Source organism: Dama dama, chromosome 30, assembly GCF_033118175.1.
Source record: "Dama dama isolate Ldn47 chromosome 30, ASM3311817v1, whole genome shotgun sequence".
Taxonomy (NCBI): domain Eukaryota; kingdom Metazoa; phylum Chordata; class Mammalia; order Artiodactyla; family Cervidae; genus Dama; species Dama dama.
The window spans coordinates 27,599,997-27,613,768 of NC_083710.1; the positions used below are offsets into that span (position 1 = coordinate 27,599,997).

Sequence of the window (13,772 nt, forward strand, 5' to 3'; positions counted from 1 at the left end):
ATTGGATGTACAGAGAGAAGTGGGTGTACAAAGGCTTTCAGCAAAACCTTACAATAGAAATAATACTGTAAAAACAAACCACACTTTCATCACTTGAGAACCACTTAAGTATTTTATGCAAATATATAGTAATCCATTAAAATGAATATTTTTGAAGAAGACTTGGAAACAGAAAACATTTTTCGAAGGTAGATAAAGGATACAGTTTAGTGATGAAGAAATTGGCATTGTAGAGAATTGTTTCACTGCTATCAGTTCCAGGGTTATTCACTTATCTTTTGCTGCTTCCCAGGGGGCAATGTAGTAACGAATCCACCTGCCAGCACAGGAGGGACAAGAGATGCAGGAGATACGGGCTCCATCCTTGAGTCAGGAAGATCCCCTAGAGTAGGAAATGGCAACCTGCTCCAGTATTATATACCTGAAGAATCCCATGGACAGAGGAGCCTGGCACGCTACAGTTCATGGGGTCGCAAAGAGTCAGACACTGAGCAACTGAGCACACAATTTCAAATGGAGGCCTTTCTTGTTTTTCTGATTGAGATACTAAAAACAAATTTAAGGTAACCTGTAGCAATTTATTGTAAATTTCTGTGGCTTCAGTGAATTGCAATTTAAGTGGAAGGCAGGTTTGTGGAATGATGTCATATTTGTTTGTTAAAATTTAAACAAAAGCAAATTGTCCTTCAATTGCTAATGACTGTAGTATATGCAGTTCATTGTATTGTTTAAATAGATTTCAAATAACTTCCATGTAATTTGTAATCATTTTAGCAGGTGGCTTGAGGTTAGCAATCAATAAGCACATGAAAGTGTTGCAAATGAGGCTCCAGGATCAATAGAACATTCTTCTTCCCTGGGAAACACAGCCTACTCAGATGGTTGTCCTAGCTGTTCTTTTCTGTTTTGTATTTTTTGTAGATACATGAGCACATTTTTTATGAAAAAAATTGACAAATTAGGGATGCAGACAAAATGTCTCTCAGCAGCAGCATGACAGGGATGCCGTTTGTTTTAAAGAACGTATCCTGAGACAGGCATGTGTGCTAAGTCGCTTCAGTCGTGTCCAACTTTGCCATCCTATGGACTGTAGTCAGCCAGGCCCCTCTCTCTGTCCATGGAATTTACAGGCAAGAATACAAGTGGGTTGCCATGCCTTCCTCCAGGGGATCTTCCCAACCCAGGAATCAAACCCATGTCTCTTATGTCTTGCATTGGCAGGAGGCTTCTTTACCACAAGGGCCACCTGGGAAGCCACAGACAGGCAGAAGCATGCATATAATTTGGTACAGAGGCTAAAATGGCAGTCAAGTTCTTAATCTTTAACCAATGAGTATGTGTCATCACAGATCCCCTTTCTTTGGCACGTATTTTTAAATGTATTACAAAGGCATGCACTCATCTTAGTATGTGGAATTCCAGAAGAACTATATAAAAAAGATGTTCACAACCCAGATAATCATGATGGTATGATCACTCACCTAGAGTCAGACATCCTGGAATGCAAAGTCAAGTGGGCCTTAGGAAGCATCACTACACACAAAGCTAGTGGAGGTGATGGAATTCCGGTTGAGCTATTTCAAATCCTAAAAGATGATGCTGTGAAAGTGCTGTGCTCAACATGCCAGCAAATTTGAAAACTCAGCAGTGGCCACAGGACTGGAAAAGGTCTGTCTTCATTCCAATCCCAAAGAAGGGTAATGCCAAAGCATGCTCAGACTACTGCACAGTTGCACTCATCTCACACGCTAGCAAAGAAATGCTCAAAATTCTCCAAGCCAGGCTTCAACAGTATGTGAACCATGAACTTCCAGATGTTCAAGCTGGATTCAGAAAAGGCAGAAGAACCAGAGATCAAATTACCAACAATCTACTGGATCATCAAAAAAGCAAGAGAGTTCCAGAAAAACATCTACTTCTGCTTTATTGACTATGCCAAAGCCTTTGACTGTGTGGATAACAACAAACTGTGGAAAATTCTTAAAAAGATGGGAATACTAGACCATCTGACCTGCCTCTTGAGAAATCCGTAAGCAGGTCAGGAAGCAACAGTTAGAACTGGATATGGAACAGACTGGCTCCAAACTGGGAAAGGAGTATGTCAAAGCTGTATACTGTCATCCTGGTTATTAACTTATATATACAGTACATCATGGGAAATGCTGGACTAGATGAAGCACAAGCTGGAATCAAGATTGCTGGGAGAAATATCAATAACTTCAGATATGCAGATGATACCACCCTTAAGGCAGAAAGCAAAGAACTAAAGAGCCTCTTGATGAAAGTGAAAGAGGAGAGCAAAAAGTTGGCTTAAAACGCAACATTCAGAAAACTAAGATCATGGCATCTGGTCCCATCACTTCATGGCAAATAGATGGGGAAACAGTGGAAACAGTGAGAGACTTTATCTTTTTAGGCTCCAAAATCACTACAGATGGTGACTGCAGCCATGAAATTAAAAGACGTTTGCTCCTTGGAAGAAAAGTTATGATCAACCTAGACAGAGACAAAAGCAGAGATATTATTTTGCCCACAAAGGGGCATCTAGTCAAAGCTTTGGTTTTTTCAGTAGTCATGTATGGATGTGAGAATTGGACTATAAAGAAAGCTGAGTGCTGAAGAATTGATGCTTTTGAACTGTGGTGTTAGAGAAGACTCTTGAGAGTCCCTTGGATTGCAACAGATCAATTCAGTCCATTCTAAGGGAAATCAGTCCTGAATATTCATTTGAAGGACTGATGCTGAAGCTAAAACTCCAATATTTTGGCCACCTTAATGGAAGAACTGACTCATTTGAAAAGACCCTGATGCTGGGAAAGATTGAAGGCGGGAGGAGAAGGGGATGACAGAGGATGAGATGGTTGGATGGCATCATCAGCTCAATGGACATGAGTCTGAGTAAACTCCAGGAGTTGGTAATGGACAAGTAGGCCTGGTATGCTGCAGTCCATGGAGTCGTAGAGTCGGATATGACTAAGCAACTGAACTGCCTGACTGACTGATTACAGTTTATTTTAAAAGACACACACAAACAAAGTATGTAGAGTTTTGTTTTTTAAAGGCTGAAATAAAACATTACCTCATGAATGTTAGCTTCACTTTTGCTTCTTAGGTATTGAAACATTTTAATTACTGATAATTAATGGGGATATAGGCTTCCCAGGTGGCTCTGGGGTAAAGAATCTGCCTGCCAGTGCAGGAGACATAGGTTCCATCTCTGTGTCCAGAAGATCCCTTGGAGAAGGAAATGACAACCCACTCCAGTATTCTTGCCTGGGAAATCCCATGGACAAAGGAAATTGGTGGCATAGAGTCCATGGGGTCACAAATGAGTGGGACACATCTTGGTAACTAAACAACAGCAAACAGCAACAATGGGGGTATAAATTATTTCATGAAAAATAGATTTCATAATCTATTATGTATAAAATAGATTTTCACATATATTGTCCTCCATTCCTTTGTTAGACAGAAAGTAGACTTGTATGTATTATTAAAGTTCATTACCTTGCCTACAGATACATGTGTTCCTGCATATTTCATCACTGTTTAACACGAAAGCATTCTACAAAGTGTTAAAAGATATCAAAGTACTTTTCTGGTAAAGAAGTAAAACAAGAAAGATTCAAGGAAAGAAAGAATCCCTCTGTTGTTTGCACACTTGTTTTCTGGAGAGATACTGTAGGAACCACCTTTGCCTCTAGCGAACTCAGTATTCATTAGGGGAGGAGACGACCTAGAAATTTACAACAGAAGTCAAGGATGGGCTTAGGATAAACCAATGAGAAGAGCCGTAAACTAGAAAGAAACATTTAGGAATAAGAAAAATGATTTAAAAAAAAAAAGAAAGAAAAGAAAACAGTATGCACACCACCCCAGTGGGTGATGCTTAGCAATTTCCTCTTTACTCATGTAAATACTCAAAAAGAAAAAAATGCTCTCAACTCTTGTGAACTAAAAAATAAGTAAAAAATAAGACAGCCAAGAAGGAAATTCTCTTAATTTTGGGCTTTGGAGGCTGCGTGGGTCCAGCTTGCCGCCCACCCTTAACTCCCTTGGGGGAATATTTCTTGGGAAGAAAATGGTCCGCCTCCCCGCAGTCGTCAGAGCCCTGATTCCCAGAAGGTGTAACCACGCGTGGCTGGGACGGGGAGAAAGAGTGGCCACTCCTGTTGCACAAGCGCAAAGCCGGAGCAGCATCTGCTAAGATGCGGCTGGAGACCAGTGTCTGACCCCAGGGCTTTAGGGAAATGAAAAGGAATCCAGTGGAACCGCGGGTCTCAAGCTGAGGAATCGCTAGCTAGGATTCCGCGTGGAGTTCACTGTGTTTTACAGACTGGACTCTCCAGTCACAGGGTCGTGACCAAGCAAGCCTCCGGGAGTGATAAGCTGGGAATCACCGCGCCGCAGTGACCAACAAGTAAGTTATTGCCAACTTTGCCAATATATATGACATTTTCTGTAAACACTTTAATCTGATTTTCAGGTGTGAACACCACAGTGATGGCCAAAAGATAACTTTTATCCTGAAATCTTCAGTACGTTGATGGGACCACCACCACCACCACCACACACACACACACACACACACACACACACACACACTCTCTCTCTCTCTCTCTCTCTCTCTCTCTCTCTCTCTCTCTCAATACATCCCACCTGGAGCAACGGGACCTCGCGCTCCTAGGCTGGTGCGCACTTGGGGGGATTTGTTTAAAATTTGGAAACTTACTGATTTCGTCGGAAAGAGCGAGCTGGACTGAGGGTGGGTGGAACGCCGCCTCGTCATTTATTCATTGCGACTGTCTCCACTGTGGACACTAGTAGCGAGTCGCAGACGCCTGCTCTTGCAGGGGAAGTCTGACACCTTGAGGACGCGAGAGGGGGTGCCAGGACCCCCGGGAGCCGGAGAGGGAGAAGCTTTGCGAGTTACCGGGTGAGGAGAGTGGGGGGCTACTTTTTCAAGTCGGGGGACTTGCCGCGCGGGGCTTGTTTACTTGGGTGGGAGCAGGATGATCAGCGGCCGGGTTATGACGCGAACCGAAGTCGGACAGCCTGGAGGGGGAGCCCGCCCGGAGCCTGGAGGTGTGTCTGGCTCTCCTCCAGGGTCACCGGGTGGGGTACTGGCCACCGACTGGACTGGATGACCGCTGGCTTGTGGTGAGCTCGCCTGCCCAACGGGCTGACCCCAAACATCTGGCCCCGGGGCGGCGGAGGCTCTTCCCCGGGTCCTGCCCTCGCGCGGGTCCACCTCCACCGCGGCGCAGAGCGGCGCGTGGGACGCGCGTCTTTCCGAGTGGTCCCCTCCGAACCCGGGCTGCGCTGACCCGGAGTCAGGCCGCCGCCGGAGATGCAGGGAGGGGTGTCTTCCTCTTGGTTCGTCGGCTGACAGCCGTGGGAACGCTAACTTTACCGGGAGGGGTCCTTAAGGGCCGGGGGTGGGCGAGGTTCTCCTCCGCTGGCGCTCACCTCCCCCTCGCCCCAGGCCCTCCCCTCCCCCGCCTCGCGCGGCATCACTCTCAGAGCATCCTCACTCCGCCCAGTTCGGTGCCAGCTGCGTGGGCTCCAGCTTCGTGCGTTTTCCTTGGAATGCTCGGAAACTCGGCGAAGACTAAGGCGATCCCGTCGGAATTTGCCGGGCGTGCTGGCACCGGGCAAATCACTCGCGCCGCCGGCCTCGACTGCAACCCCCATCAGCCAGCCAGAAGATCGCAACTTTGCAGGTAAAGAGGGTGTCGTCTCAGAGCTCCATCTGGCCGGAGCCGCACCTCCCCTCGTTTCTGGGATCTCGGTTAAGTTTCTCAAGCTGCCTGGGAAGCCGGCTCCCTTTTGGGAGGCGGACATCCCTGGGGGTTACTAGATCCAGAGGCTCGGGCTCTGCGAGGTTTCTCTTTAGGGCTGAGGACCGGATCTGTGAAGCTTTCTGTGGTTGACCTGGGCTGAACGAGAGTTTGGGGGTGGTTCTCAGCATCTTACCGCACCCGGCTTTAAAGCAGCGGAGAGGGCAAAGAGTGAACCCCCGGTGTGACTTATATGGTAAACAAAGCAGCAGAAGCCACGCCGTGGAGCTGGGGAGGAAGGCTGCTTTTAGCCTTTTATGCATTTGGGGAAGGTGGGGGATCTTGGGGGCCCCTGGGCGCATATAAGGGAGCCCTAGACTCTGGTACCTAAACTGGGTTAATAAAGAAAGGACGGTGGTCAATATCCTGTCAATTAAACTCTGCGTCATTTTCATCCTCTATCAAAACACGGAAACACTTTGATCCGCGTCCCTGGACCCAGGCTAAGGGATTCCTAGTTCGCTTGGCTACTGAGATTCCAATTAAGTCAATGACCCTGTTTGCCACTTGGCTGAATCACTGAGATTCGCTGCACAACTTGTTGTTCTAGCTGAGAAGTCGGCTGCCTTTTGTGATGAGGTAACTAGAGAATCCTGGAAGGGGATGGAGGGCTGGGAGAGACTGAGACAGGGAGCTCAGGGACGTGCCTGAATTCACTGCGCTGTGTTCACTATGGTGTATCCCTGTTCACGTGTTTTCTTAGGGGGGCCCTTCTCAGTTAATATCCATAACTGTAAGATGCAGCAAGTTGGCTTACTCTGAGTAAGCACCAAGCCAAAAGAGTGGGAGGAGGCAGAAACAAGGTTTACTCCTTTTATTAAAAGGAAATTTACAACAGACTTGTAAAATTGAAAAAAAAAAATCAGTTCTCATATAATTTCTGGATTTCCTATTACAGTCATTGCTGCACAAAACATATTACAAATTCTATAAGTGAAAAGGTTGGCTAGAGTTTGTTGTGTTTTTATTTTTTTAAGAAAAATTCTGAATTAGGGAGAGTAAGAATGTGTGGATACGTCAAAACATTGAAATTATGGGTATTGAAATCATTGGCTATTTAAACTTAGATGGTAATACCTACTTCTTTACCCACTTCTAGTCACTGGGACAGTAGACCAAGACCTCTCCTTTTAAGTATGGTAGGCAAAAAGTCAGTAAGATAAAGGGATAACTAGTAGTTTGAATATTAGAATCAAAATTCAGTTAGATAAGTGCTTGCTAAAGAAGCACTTTAAAGACCAAGAATTAATGTAAATCAGCACATCAATAGAGGTTCCATTGGCTTTATCAAAGTATTTTATGCAAATATCTTGAATTAATGGAGGGTTAGTACAGGTAGAAAGAAAGCAAGCACTTTCCTCCTTCCTGAATGAGCCCACGGACCTGCAGAGGCTTTCAGTAGAGTTCTGATCAGAGCTCAGTTACTCTGTTAAGCTTGATGTTGTGAACTGAAGAGCCAACAGATTCATGCCAAGGAAGTTACATACGAAGAGAAATACTAATAGGTTAATGAAATTGATGCATAAGAGGTGCTTAATATTCACTGGGTGAATAAATATATAGTTAGGTAGGTAGACAGCTTAAATAAGGCATAGCAAGGCAAAATTGCAAATTTAGAGAATTTCTTCCATTTAGGTGAGAACTTGAAGGAACATGGGCATTCATCAAAGCTTAAACTAAGTGCAAGAGATGTAAGGCATGTCTCTTTAGTAAAACCTGTCAAATATATTAACTCTCTTTCTGAAAAGCTTAGTTCTTAAAAAATATGTTTCAGTTTACTTGCTTCATGGTCACTCTCACAGATACAAGAAGTGGAGTAAACTTCCATTACTTATGAGCTTAAAAGTTTTGTCATTTTACATTATTTACGTTTCTATGGCAGTTATTCCTGAAAAGTAAAGTTCAGATTACAAAGGAAAAACCATTAGAAAACTAAAGTTCTGTATGAATTCTATGGCCACTTGGGTTATTGAAGGTGTAAGAGATCAAATAACTTTCCACCCAAGTTTGTTGTTTAGTCACTAAGTCATGCCCAATTCTTTGCAGACCCTGTGAACTGTAGCCCACCAGGCTCCTCTGTCCATGGAATTTCCCAGGCAAAAATACTGGAGTGGGTTGCCATTTCCTTCTTCACATAAGATAACCTCTATTAATTCATATTTTATATAAGTAGGAAACACCAGACATTGTTTTTATTCTTTCTGATTAAAAGAAATTTGCATATCTAATTCAGTACACACATTTTAAACTTTTAAACTTAAAGCTTATAATAAATGTGATAAATTTCTATTGAAGTACAAAAATAACCATTATGAATGTGCCAATTAACCTCTCTGAATTGAAAATATTTTCATAAATATGTTGCAGAAAATATTGTCATGATTTTACACCTGCATGTTTAATTGCCAGGATAATTTATGACAATTCAGATCATTAACATATTTAGCAACTGAAAACATACATGATCTACCTTTTCTAATTAATTCATTTATTGAAACAAAAATAAAAATAGGTACATTTTTGTTCAGTAGTTAATATTGTGAATATCAGTGCTCAAAGAGAAAGGATTTTGTAAATAAAAATAGAGAAGAAATGATAAACACCAGCTAGGAAAGTAAAACTGTGGATTGAATATTTTCTTATGAAAAATGTGATTGTTTTATTTCTAAAAACAAACTAGGTAAAGGGAAGTATAAACTATTAAGTTTTTTTTGTTTTCAAAATCATGATTGCTGAACATTTCATGAGATCAGATTCTAATGTGCATCTTTTCTTTCCAAGTTGTATTGTCTGGGCCAAACTGAAACTAGTATATTCACCTCTTTAATATCTATGGAAAACCCAAGAGAAGCATTTTGGTTCTTATTAAAAATGATGTTGAAGAGACAGTTCAAAACAAAAACCTTGTCTTTTCACCTAATTTATGCTTCATCACTCCCCACAACACGCTTTCATACCAAATAAACATTACAACTGATTAGTTCAACCCAACTTAAACTGAACATTTACTTCTATCTAGTGATGAGAAGCTGTTTTGGAACTATTAATATCTTTCCTCTCCCTATGTTTCCTAGTTCTAACCCTCCAAGTTGCATTAAGACCTTAATATTTTAAGAGATTTGAGAATGTTTTGATCAGGAATGTAATATCATGGCTGTATCTATTTAATCAGTGCAAATATAGACCTGCTGTCTGAGAACATTGAAACTACCAAAATAACGCCTATGATGAAAAAATACAAAAAAAAAAAAAAAAATGAAAAAGAAAGAAAAAATACTTTCAGAAGAAGAAGCTCTTCATTTGTGAAACTGAAAATTAAAAGACACATACATTGAAAATATATCAGTTTGAAACTACATGGTTCCATGAACTATTCAGTACATGGAGTGAAATACTGAAGTCTCAATGATTCTTCTGAAAGTTGTTTCGCTTAAACAGGTTGTGAAAGAGAGATGATAGTTTCAGCAGTTGATCTTTTCTTGTCACTAAACTGTAGGTGATAGCCCATTAATATTAGTATAGATTAGTCAATGCTTTGAAAAAATGTTTCCTTTGAAACACGGCCGTGTCATTGAGTAATGGCTTCTTGGGAAGCAACAGATGACACATGGGCCCAATTTTACACATAAAATTCAAAATGTTAAGTATAATATTAAGGCCTAAAAATAGGCCTCAATAGCTTTATCTAGCACACTCCATTCTTTTTGAGAAATGGCAAGTGAATGTAATGAATCAGATACACATTCATTATACTCTGCCTGTACTGTGCTATGGTCTAAAAATGTTGAAAAGTTACCATAAGTCATTTCCTTGAACAAATATTATCAATAGTAAAATTTACTTAAGATAGGAAGATAAGAATTATTACCAAAAAAATAAAGTGGGAAAAAGAGAGTAAGTGAATATTTATGAGTACTTGAGATATGCCAGGAACTATGCTAGAAACTTAATTTTTTTTATCTTCACACCTACCCTAACACTAAGGTATTATTATTAACTTTTAAAGAATCTGATAAGTCTAAATTACTACCAAAAAAGAAAAAGTCACAGAGTTTCTTTGTGGTAGAGTCAGAATTTGAACCCATGTCTACTTGATTTTAAAGCCAATATTTGTTTTACTTGATTCTTATGGTTTCAAAAATAAAATTAGTAATCTTTTAACAAGAGCCATGAGTTCATAGGATTCATATAGCCATTTATTTATTTAGCTTTTCAAATGTTGTAACACTGGGACATAAATGACCCCATTATAACTCTAGAATTTGAAACAACACTGTGTTAACTAAGGCTTTATCCGTTTTGAAGCAGGGTAGGAGATGAGATACCCAGCTCAAGCCAATTGTTCTCAAACTATTTCCTTTCTTACTCTTGAATCTAAATGTAATGTGTGTGGAAAGAAAAAAAAAAGCTTATTTTCATGGATAAAATTCTAGATAATAGACTTTTAAATAGTTATGAGATTATAATTTCTAAATAAAAAATTGTCATTCAAACCTTGAAAACATCTGTAGGCTGTTGATAAGATGTCTTTGTTTGTACAAAACACAGTCATGTTAAGACAGGTTTATGTTACATCTTATCAGTGTTATATGAAATTTCTAAAGAAGTGTTTTTGTCTTAATTTTAATTGCTTAATTATTTTGCACGTCCCTTGGTATTTAATGAAGGGAGCATGCTTTCATGCATCCCAAAAGACATGGTTCAGCTGGGGGCACATTTTAACACATTTGCCATTTAAAAAAAAAACATACACCTCCATTTAAAACCAATGTGCTTAAATCCAAAAATCCGTTGACATTGAAGTTGAGGAAATAAATTTTTTGAATATATGTCATATATGACAAAAATTAGCACTGAAGTGATACCTTTTCAGTGGATATTATTTGAATATTAGTAAATGGATAATTGAATAAATAGATGAGTGACACACGAATTAGATCTTCATCTTTGCATTTTTCTGGCATAGCTCCCTCTCTATAGAATAACTTCTCTCTTACTGCTTCCTGTCAAAATGTTCTCCAGGCACTAAACCTAGCTCAATATCACTGTCTCCTTGAAAGCTTCCTTCATGTCTCCAGGTGTCTCAAGTATAAATATAAGCAAAACCCTTGTTATAGTCTACCTTACAGATGGATAGAGGTCTGTCTCTTAAACTAGACAGTAAACTCCTTTAAGAAACCCAGAGGATACTCAAAAAACATGTGAGTTTTAAAGTGACTTGAAAAGGGAAAAGAAAGTGAAGTCGCTCAGTCGTGTCCAACTCTTTGCGACCCCATGGACTGTAGCCTACCAGGCTCCTCTGTCCATGGGATTCTCCAGGCAAGAATACTGGAGTGGGTTACCATTTCCTTCTCCAGGGGATCTTCCCATCCCAGGGATTGAACCCGGGTCTCCCGCATTGGAGGCAGACGCTTTAACCTCTGATCCACCAGGGACTTAGACTGTCATAAATATTACGCTTTTGCAATTAAGCATACTTATTTCATAGTTTTATAATTCCATTGCTAAATCATGAGCTTATTTATCTATCTAATGAAACCATTATAATAATAATTTGCACTTATATTGTGAGTACTGTATTACTTCCTATGTTATAAACATTAACCCACTGATATTCAATGGACATAACTTCCAGTCAACTGGTGACTCTATAATGCTCATTTTCACAGAATTTATATAGTCAGTTATTAATGTGATTTAGTTTAAGGGGTGCTGTGCTGAAATTCTTAGGAGGGAGTTTTTGTTCTTTTATACCGTAAGTGTGATTAGAGTCAAAAGAATACTTCTCAGGAATACTTACTGAACTCAAGGCAGTCAGACTTATTTGGTGTGATTACAGTTGTTAAATTAAGCTAAGAATTCATGTCAAAGCCTTCTCAGCCTATGATGTCTTGTTGTGGGTGACATGAGCTTTTATTTTTTGGAGGGCAGTTAGTAGTTTTTTATTCTTTTTATTCTGCCTGGTAAACTTGTTACAAATGAAAGTTTATAAACAGTGTTCAGGTACACTTTGTTGTTGTTTAGTTGCCAACTTGTGTCTGATTGTTTGTGACCCCATGGACTGTAGCCCACCAGGCTCCTCTGTCCATGGGATTTCCCAGGCAAGAATACTGGAGTGGGGTGCCATTGCCTTCTCCAGGGGATCTTCCCAACCCAGGGATGGAACCTGCCTCTCCTGCTTGGCAGGCGGATTCTTTACCACTGAGCCTCCTGGGAAGGTCTCAGGTACCCTGCTGCTGCTGCTGCTAAGTCGCTTCAGTCGTGTCCGACTCTGTGCGACCCCATAGACGGCATCCTACCAGGCTCCCCCGTCCCTGGGATTCCCCAGGCAAGAACACTGGAGTGGGTTGCCATTTCCTTCTCCAATGCATCCAAGTGAAAAATGAAAGTGCATTCGCTCAGTTGTGTCCGACTCTTAGCGACCCTATGGACTGCAGCCCACCAGGCTCCTCTGTCCATGGGATTTTCCAGGCGAGAGTACTGGAGTGGGGTGCCATTGCCTTCTCAGGTACCCTACTACATTTTAAATATATTTTACCTCTAAATGATGGTGAAGAAGCTACACAATTGTGTTAGCTAATACCCTGTGCATACCGGGATCATAGTTCTTAGCTCAATGCATCATACTTTTTATTTTCACAGAATTAAGATACTTAGTGTTCAACATATGCTTTTTGAATGGGTGAATGGAATGAATGAATGCATAGATGATTTTTGTCAGCTACTATGCTCAACCTCTCTATTTTAATATGCTGTTCTTTCAAGGAACTGGTTACACACCAGTATGAATCACTCAAAAAATGATGGATGAAAGGACAGGAGTGATGCATAATGTACATTGGGTGAAGGGTGGAGAGTCCATCGAATTTTATATATAACCATCCCGACTGTTTATGAAACATGGGTATCATTTTATATAAAAATCTCTTTCATGATAGGTACAGTAGGGCTGTATACCCCGAAGATCACACTGAAGACTACACTTTAAGTAAATTCTCTTTTGTGGTGGTTGTAGTTTGATAAGCAATTTTTGGATTCATTTAATTGTATAGTGATACACTCACACACACACACATATACCCATATATATATAAATGCATCATAGATAAGTAAGTATTCCTGAGAAATATTCTTTCAACTCTAATCACACTTATGGTGTAAAAGAACAAAAACTCATTACTTATATGGCATTTAAACATATCCCAACACTTAAAACCTACCTTTGAATTCATTAATTAAACATAAATTATATATATATATATATCTCCATCTGTATATACTGTATATGTATATATAAGTAAGTAAACCTATACATATAGCTATGTATAATGCCATATAAGTAGTACAGAATGAGAAAGAGTTGGAGACTGCTCCTGGGGACAGGTTCTTAAGATGATGCTTGCAGAGTAATTACCAGAGATAGTGAGATTAAAATTGCTAGCAAAGAAGGTAGAGTAGCCCATAAAAGACAATAGGAGTTATTTGCTGGTGTGCTAGTGTCCCTATGGAATGGTTAGACATGTACTGAATGAATTGGAAGGTCATCTAATGAAAAAGTTCTTTTTTAATGATATACTCTCATATCTTACCAAATACTTTTTTTTGAATAGCAGATACATATTATATACACACACACACACACACACACACACACACATATATATATATACCCACATGGAGTGTTTGATGAAGGACTTATTTAATGCATGACAGTCATCCCCACTAGAGGCTAAGAATAAAGAGGTACATCTCACCTTTTTTGTTTAAAATCCCAAAAAAAGATTCTTCTAAGCCTCTTAGTAACATGTTCTAGTGTCCCCTGTTATCTTGTAGACAATTTGCTGTTTTATTGTCACCTGATCTCTTCTCATGGAAATGGAAAACTCGTTAAGAAAATAACACAAGTCAAACTAAGATAAATATAGTCTACAA

The 13,772-nt window shown here is 40.2% G+C and overlaps 1 protein-coding gene and 1 long non-coding RNA gene across 3 annotated transcripts in view; one reads left to right on the forward strand and one right to left on the reverse strand.

Moving 5' to 3' along the window:
* The window catches only part of LOC133049233 (uncharacterized), a 45,389-nt gene extending 40,522 nt beyond the window's left edge, over window positions 1-4,867 (reverse strand). Inside the window, exon 1 of the long non-coding RNA XR_009691246.1 lies at window positions 4,733-4,867. This is a non-coding gene — a long non-coding RNA (uncharacterized LOC133049233). The remainder of the gene's footprint in view (window positions 1-4,732) is intronic.
* Window positions 4,157-13,772, forward strand: part of TRPC4 (transient receptor potential cation channel subfamily C member 4) — a 200,951-nt gene continuing 191,335 nt past the window's right edge. For both annotated transcript variants that reach the window (XM_061133195.1, XM_061133196.1), the window contains exon 1: window positions 4,157-4,420. The gene's annotated coding sequence lies outside the window, so the exon portion shown is untranslated. The remainder of the gene's footprint in view (window positions 4,421-13,772) is intronic.